Below are 8,111 nucleotides of genomic sequence, written 5' to 3'. Positions count from 1 at the left end.
GATGTCTTGCATCACCATGCATTTTAGGAGGACTTGGTGAACCAAATGAGAGCAAAGCTTCTTTGACTTAATCATGATGTCTTGCATCACCATGCATTTTAGGAGGACTTGGTGAACCAAATTAGAACAAAGCTTCTTTGAGTGGAGCATGATGTCTTGCATCACCATGCATTTTAGGAGGACTTGGTGAACCTAGCTAGAACAAAGCTTCATTGAGTGGAGCATGATGTCTTGCATCACCATGCATTTCAGGAGTACTTGGTGAACCTAGCTGAAACAAAGCTTCTTTGAGTGGAGCATGATGTCTTGCATCACCATGCATTTTAGGAGGACTTGGTGAACCAAATGAGAACAAAGCTTCTTTAAGTGGATCATGATGTCTTGCATCACCATGCATTTTAGGAGGACTTGGTAAACCAAATGAGAACAAAGCTTCTTTGAGTGGAGCATGATGTCTTGCATCACCATGCATTTTAGGAGGACTTGGTGAACCAAATGAGAACACAGCTTCTTTGAGTGGGGCATGATGTCTTGCATCACCATGCAATTTGGGAGGAAGTGGTGAACCTTCTGAGTCAAATAAAAATCTAGTGGAAGGCTGATTCAAGGACCACTGGAGTAACTCCATAAGTTTCAAGCGTTCTGCGTCGCATTCTGAGAGAACATGGTGACACTTATTAGCAACAAATTCAGATCACTATTGTAGAACCCTTAGATGTTTCGGTTGTATTGTTCAGAATCCTGGAGACTTTTCGGATGGATTATAGAGACCACAGAAACGCCCCACCCACCTAAGTATTTTTATTTAGATATATGTATTTACTATCACAAGGCATTGACATCGAATCGGCAAGGATCCTCTAGATAGGGCTGCTGGCAAACGATGGTCGACGGAAGTACCTAGAACGGGTTTAAAAATTAATTAACGGATAAACATGACGTCTTCTATAAGAGAAAACTTTGTGATAAACTCGAGGATAAACTAGTCCTTTTTTCCTTTGAACCATGGGCGGATCTCCTCAACGGACACCCGGATAGAAGTGTGGGATTAAGGACCGTCTTCTACCAAAAAAATAAAAAAGTAGGGTAATTTTCCAATTGTTGCACGGCTAAAAATTCGCCAATTGTTGCACACCTCATAAGAATAACATGGAGTGTGCAACAATAGGCGAGTTTTTAGCCGTGCAACAATTGGAAAATTACCCTAGTGTATGTGATGTGCATACACTACAGAAGCCAGGACTACTCTTTGGACCCACTAAACAACATTCCCATGGTCGCCAAACCCTTCGTCTCTCCGGAACCACCAAGAAGGCATTGCTTCAGAGAAAAGGCTAAACTAGGCCTTGGATAGGAAAGAACGTAATCCTTCTGAAGCAATTTAATAGACGTGCACGGATGAGGTGGCATCCAAGAAGATAGGGTAGGACGGGGCAAGATGGCCACCCGGGGCAAGATGAGCACCCCTCCGTTTCACTACTTTTATGATGAATTTTGTCCAAACAACATCATAATCCGTTAGAATAAAGTTCATCCTGTTTGTAAACCTGAAAAAAGGTTCTTCATAATGAACGAATTGAAAAATATCGTCAAATAAGTCAATAGCATGGATTTTTTGCATTTTCTTATAAGAAATCATCAAAATAAAATAAGGTTTTTACATCAGAATCAAATTTTTACCATAATTCTGGTTATCAGCCAACATTACTAGCATACAACAAAGCATTTTATGTTATATTAGAAAATATTTTCTAACAACAAACATTAAAATTTATTCATGTTTAGGTATTTCTCTATATTGGGGCAATATGAGCACCCCTGATGGGAGTATAGAAAATATTTTGAAATTATTGTAATCCACTCAATAGTGCCAAACATAGGTTTCCGTATCCTCTGTAACTATTTGGTTGCGAAAATTTCTAAAAATAAGCCACTTAATAATCGTTCATTGTTTTTCGAATCATTTCGTATAAAGTATTATAAAACCGCATTTTTTTAATAATCTAAAAAGAAACTGATAATTTTGGAACGTGATACCATAGCTATAAACAAGATTTGCTATATCAATCACTGTTTGGCCAATTTATAGTTAAAATATTAGGTTTTTAATGAAGTGCTCTTCTTACCCCGTAGGGGTGCTCGTCTTGCCCCGCAGCATGTTCGAACTGACCATAAAACATCTTTTTTGTTTAGTCAAATAAATCATTCTTATTGTGAATTTTGAACCCTGCCATGTTTATGGGTGGTAGAAAACATGATATAGATAAGAACTACTGAGAGGTACCTTGAAAAAATGTGTTCACTTTCAATAAACTCAACGTGATCCTTAGGGTGCTCATCTTGCCCCACCCTACCCTACTGCAAATTGACCCGGAAGGATACGGTAGAAAACGTTAAGATTTGAGTTTGTAGCAGGGTCTTGTCAAGTCTTGTTTTTGTAGTAAGGTGACCTAACTGACTAAGTTCTCGTCAATTTGTTAGTTACTTGCCGTAGTTTCCAAACTTAGATTGCTTTAGTGCTTTGCGATTTGTCTTGTCAAACGAATTATTGTAGTCTCTACTTTATTAAAGTGATATGTCAAAATGTTATTTTCATTATGTTGGGAATTGCTGATCAATATGCTTATGCGCCATTTATTGTTGACCGACTCATTTACTTCAACTGATAATACACTAACTTCAAAACTGATGAACTATTACATTAAACACGTTTTGCTCCCAGCGAGGCTCCCAGATCCTGGTAATGCACCGCAATATCATCAATTTGTCCTATCAATCCTACCTGTACAAAACATGTCATACTCTCTCGCTCTTCATATAAATACTAACTATAAATACTAACAATACTAACGTAAAAATATCTGTTCAGTTAGTAAAAGAAGTAATCGTCCAAAATGGCCAAATCGTCCTAAATTGGGCACTTGCTACTATAATTCATTCAATTTCAATTCGATTGACTTGAATTTTTGATCATGGCTAGATACTGTACCTTGTACGCATCTGACCGTGTCCCAAAAATCAAGTCAATCGGTTGAAAATCGACTGAGTTATGGCAGCAAGTGTGAAAAATAGGTTCCTCTGCCCAAATGGTCCTAGACCCTATTATTATTTTCAAATGAGTACAATAAAAAAAATCTGCATAATTTTTACATACCTTCGCCGTCACTGTTGTAGCCTTGGTTGTAGCTCATCTGATAGCTTGGTCGGCTATGCTGTGGTTTGGGTGAGCTCTGTCTTCCCCCACTGGTTGGATCACTATTGTCCCGGATCGGTGCTGTTGGTTTTGCATCCGCTGTGGCATATATCCCTGACTCATGCTGCTGCTGTGGTGATTTTTGCTGTTGGACACAATCTTACTTGCCACCAAGCCCACCACCAGTAGAAGATACGGTATTGATGGATCCGCCGCTGTTGGAACTGGAGCTTTGCAGCGAAGACGACGGCGAAGGGGACATCATGAAAGGACGCCCGGCTGTCACGTTGCTGTATCCTTGCGACTAGTGGTGGGATTGGGTGGTGATGATAGGATGAAACGAAAGCGAAGCTGAACTGTGCGGTATTATCGCAAAAACCTCCGGATTTGACCAGGTTGGCGTACGTTTTCGGTTAGATAGCGGTTGCTGCTAAGGCCTTTCGTTCATGGAAATCGCTAGCTTCCGCTGGAGTAGGATCGTTCATGGAGACAGTTCAGTTCGTCACAGAAGAGCTTGGAATAGGTTCCTGTTCAGCGATTGGTGTTGTATGAGGTTGCTGGAAAACAGTCTGTTGCGGAATGGTGGAGGGTTGTTGCATTTGCTGGGACCGCTGAACAGTTTGTTGAGGGGCTAACTGCTGAGGTTGGAGCACTTGTTGTTGCTAGGTGGTATGTAGGACCGGAACAGTTGTTGGCATACCGGTAGCGATGTTTAGAACCTGCTTAATAACGGTGATCAGATTTTGCGGAGGAACCGAGAGCTGAGGAGTCGTTTGAGTCGGAACGGTTTCCAGCAGATAATCATGAACTCCATTTAGTTGTTGTTGCTCTGGTTGCTGCGATTGTTCAGCCTGCTGGGGTTGGCCGTAGCTGGGGATGATTCTGGTCGGAGCAGCACTCAAAACTTCCGCGGGATAGTACAGCACAGCTGCTACGAGGTTGTTGGTCTGTCCCACATCCGGAGCTGCGCCATTAGAATTAGAAGCAACAGCGTTCGCCTGCACCGACTGCAGAACGATCATTCTTATTAAGCTCGTCGTCGCAGTAAATGTCCTGATAGAGGAAGATATCATCATGGACGTGATACTTTTTCGGCGATTGGGCGGCGAACACGAATGTTTGCGTGATACGGTGCATCGCCATCGTTGGACAGCTCGCCTGGGAAACCACGTCGTTACCGATGGCAGCCTGCGAATTCATCTGGCTAATCTTGAAATGACAAACGCGAAAGTTGCTGGATCTTGTTGGGGATCTACTTCTGGCCGATCACCTTCGTGTCCAAACCACCATAACGAAGCTCGACAAGTTTAAGAATCTGTTGGGATACAAAGAGGGTATATTAATTTTGTTTTTGTAGTTACTAAATGTACTTACTTTATTTGCTTATTTTGTATTCCTCCCCAAGGCTCACGTGCAGCTTGCCATCTTCTCAACTGCAGCATACTCCTTGGTGGCATTCAGCTGCAGGTCGGACCACTAGAATGTCGAAAGTAATCGCAGAGCACTCCAGTCGCCATCCTAGGCACCCCTTTCCCCATGTGCTGATCCATCATGGTTCACCTGGTTTACCCGCTTTGCTGTTTTTCCTCACGGCAAAATCGTTTCGCTTTTTGCAGACGATCCTAGGTGCGGCTCTTCCGTCGCCTAGGCATCTCCGTAAGCTTCCTAAATAAAATCAAAATCAAATCAACTTCACCATGCTTGGCAATTGACATACCTGTGATTTATGAATTTTTAACGTGTTCTCTCTTGTTTCCTCCACCCCAACGTCGGCCTTTTCGAAGTTCCCGACGATATTTCCGAAGTGCCTCTCCAGACCTCATAGCGACCGCATCCTCACGGATCTCGTAGAATTTGCCTTCCCTGGCAGAATGTTCTTGCTGTGGTGTGGCTCACACATGTCAGGTGTTGCGGTTACCCGGGAGAGCAACAACGATCAAGGATTTGATCCAATCTACGGCAGGGATGTGGAGATGATGTGGCATGCCGCACGGTTTCGGCTGGAACTTACTGACGCTGCGACGTCTGCTGTGAATACGCGAGCTATTGGCACTCCAGAACCGCTTAACCTGGCGCTTTTGTACGCTAGCATTACCTGAATTATAAAAACAACAATTAATAGTAGAAATAATGATGATAAGTATAAAATACTTACGAAAACAAGAGCAATAATACCAAAAAACTCCAGCAATCGAATCTTACGAAAAGCTAAAATGGGAGCACAACAACAACAAACTTTTGACGCGGCGGTGGTGACGGAGTCGGCGGAGCCAAACAGGCGAAACGGGCGAAACTGTCAAAATTTTGTCAGGAGGGGTAAACCGATGCGTAAAAAACAACCGAAAAATGGTAATAACTAGCCCCCTCGTTAAACTTCTGCCCAACAAAGAAGAAGAAAACATGGTACCGAAAATTTTTAGTGGTTTGTACCGCACTCTTACGTCTGTATAAATTCGTCTGTGCTATCACCACTAGGTGGATTAATCTGGGTTTTTTTAATTTCTTTTTATTTGTGAATTTTAACTTAGAGTCTGTGTCAATTGGCGAATTAAAATTAATTTTTACTTAAATTTGACAGTTCCACACTTAAACTTGACAGTTTTCTTAAGGAAATAATTATCGAACTGTCAAGTTTAAGTGAAAATTAATTTTAATTCGCCAATTGACACAGACCCTTAAGCTAATTCTTCACACCATAACAAAACACCCTTGGTGGCGTCCATAAATGACGTAGCTTTTTAAGGTGTCATGATGCATCACTAAACTTTCAAACGAATCATTGACTTTTTCCTTTTCAATGATTGTTTGCCTCACGTTTTTGAAGTAATAAAAAACTGTCAATTCTGCAACCACGCAGCAGAAAAAGTATCATCGTAATCACTGCGAGTGAGCATATAGGATGATACATTTTCATACGAATATTCGTTTTGGCGGCAGAGAATTATCACTTTGAAATTTTGAGCCACATATCCAACATGGCTACCGATGCTGATGATGCCGTAAAAAGCCTTAAGGCGATTTTTAATACCCCCTCCCCCCTGATGATGATTATGATGATGATGATGATGATGATGATGATGATGATGATGATGATGATGATGATGATAATGATGATAATGATGATGATGATGATGATGATGATGATGATGATGATGATGATGATGATGATTGCAATTGCGCACTTTTATTTACGTTTTCGCACTCTTGAAAGCTTGTGCTATAGTCAGGCCCCTGGCATGAATGAAATATATCGTAGCCAACATCTAACTGCCTTATACTCATATTCGTGCAAATTGAAACGAGCGTGTAATCAACAAACGCAGCTTTTGTTTGATGTTGTGACCCGAATAAAAAATACAGCAGAAAAACCGAATGTTGTATTGTTACAGTACTATTTAGAACCATATTGTTACAATAAACACCACTGTAAAAATAAAAAATACAAAAACAATAAGATGTAATGTAGACACCCATACAGTGAATTGTAAATAAGATTTTTACAATATACTATACGGGTTGTTAAGTATCGTAACAATATAAAAAAATATTTTTCTCCATATATATTTTTTCACAAAACCATATATTTTATTGTAAATGAATTGTTCGAAATACTGATACGTGGGCTTTAATATACCGTACATTGTATGGTACACGTATGGTTTCAAACAATAAAATGTACCGTAAATATATTGTTATTAATTGTAATTTCACTACTGGTTATAAATTTAATCATGGTTTTGGAATGGTTCTCTTTTGTTATGTTGTATTGTTTTACATTAGATAAACCATATAATGTTATATTATCTCGTCATGTTCCTTCGATAATGGCAGTTCTAGCCAAACTAACCTAAACTCGTCTAAGTCTGAGTAGTCTCTGATTGCATTAACAGTTGAAGCAAATATACTATATTAACAATATAGGTCACTCTTACGATTTTTTGGCGACACCTTTCTAGTGAATGTGGCGCCACCAAGCGTCAGAAGAGGTACTACTACACACTAAATGCACGCGCTATCCGAATGACGTTTATTCTGTCGAACTGTCATTGCAAGGTGGGGATGTCCATTTCTTCTGAAATAATCGATTAATCGATTTTTTTTCAACTACTCCAAATTTGAGTACAAATTTAATTAGAACAAATTTAATTCTTTCTTCTTATTGCTTGCTGCGGAGAAGAGATTCGCGCAGGAGTCTAAACAGGTGGATTCTCCAAAATAAACAATTTTTGGCGTATATTATCGTCGCAGCACCAAATCGAAGTCGCGACACGCGTGACATGCGAGGTAAATTTGAACTGATAAACGTTCATAACAGACTAAAACACAGACGATTCCGTTAGCGAGTTATGAACGGTATTTTCTCCGGAAATTACACAAGAATTTCCTTGTGGGATCCGTTTCAGAATTGCACCCTGGATTTTTTTTTTCTTCAAGATTCCTTCACAAGCTCTTGGGGGATTCCTCCTAGAAATAATTCTGGAATTATTTTAGGAACTCCTTTCGGGATTGTTTAGGGAAAGCGTTCCTCCTCCATTCTCCAACATTTTTTTATCAAATTTTTCCAGCAGTTTTGTAAAAATTCCTCCAGATGTTCGTTCTGTTTTTTTTTCAAAAGTTTCTTCTGGGATTACATATCTCCATGAATAAAACGCAATCTGTGAAGTACTAGTTTTGTAGTAATAAGCTGATTTTTTGTATAATGAGAAAGTAAATAATATCTTATTAATAATAATTAATGATAATTATTGCAATAAAATGATAACTGCAATAATGGTAACAACAAAGCAAGAGTTTTATGACTGCTTGTCTGATTTGATGCTGTTTGAGCGAAACTTTGGCTAACTGTGTTGTTGTATTCTCATTTATTGCAACTTCAACAACATAGTTCCCAAAGTTTTGCTCAAGCAGCATCAACTAG

At 39.8% G+C, this 8,111-nt stretch overlaps 1 pseudogene; it reads right to left on the bottom strand.

Annotated features, from left to right (window-relative positions):
* Positions 1-384: 384 nt before the first annotated feature.
* Positions 385-4,746, bottom strand: LOC109413205 (uncharacterized; annotated as a pseudogene).
* Between the last annotated feature and the right edge of the window lie 3,365 nt (positions 4,747-8,111).

This window comes from Aedes albopictus, chromosome 3 (assembly GCF_035046485.1).
Source record: "Aedes albopictus strain Foshan chromosome 3, AalbF5, whole genome shotgun sequence".
Taxonomy (NCBI): Eukaryota; Metazoa; Arthropoda; class Insecta; order Diptera; family Culicidae; genus Aedes; species Aedes albopictus.
This window is presented reverse-complemented; position numbering and strand designations above follow the sequence as displayed.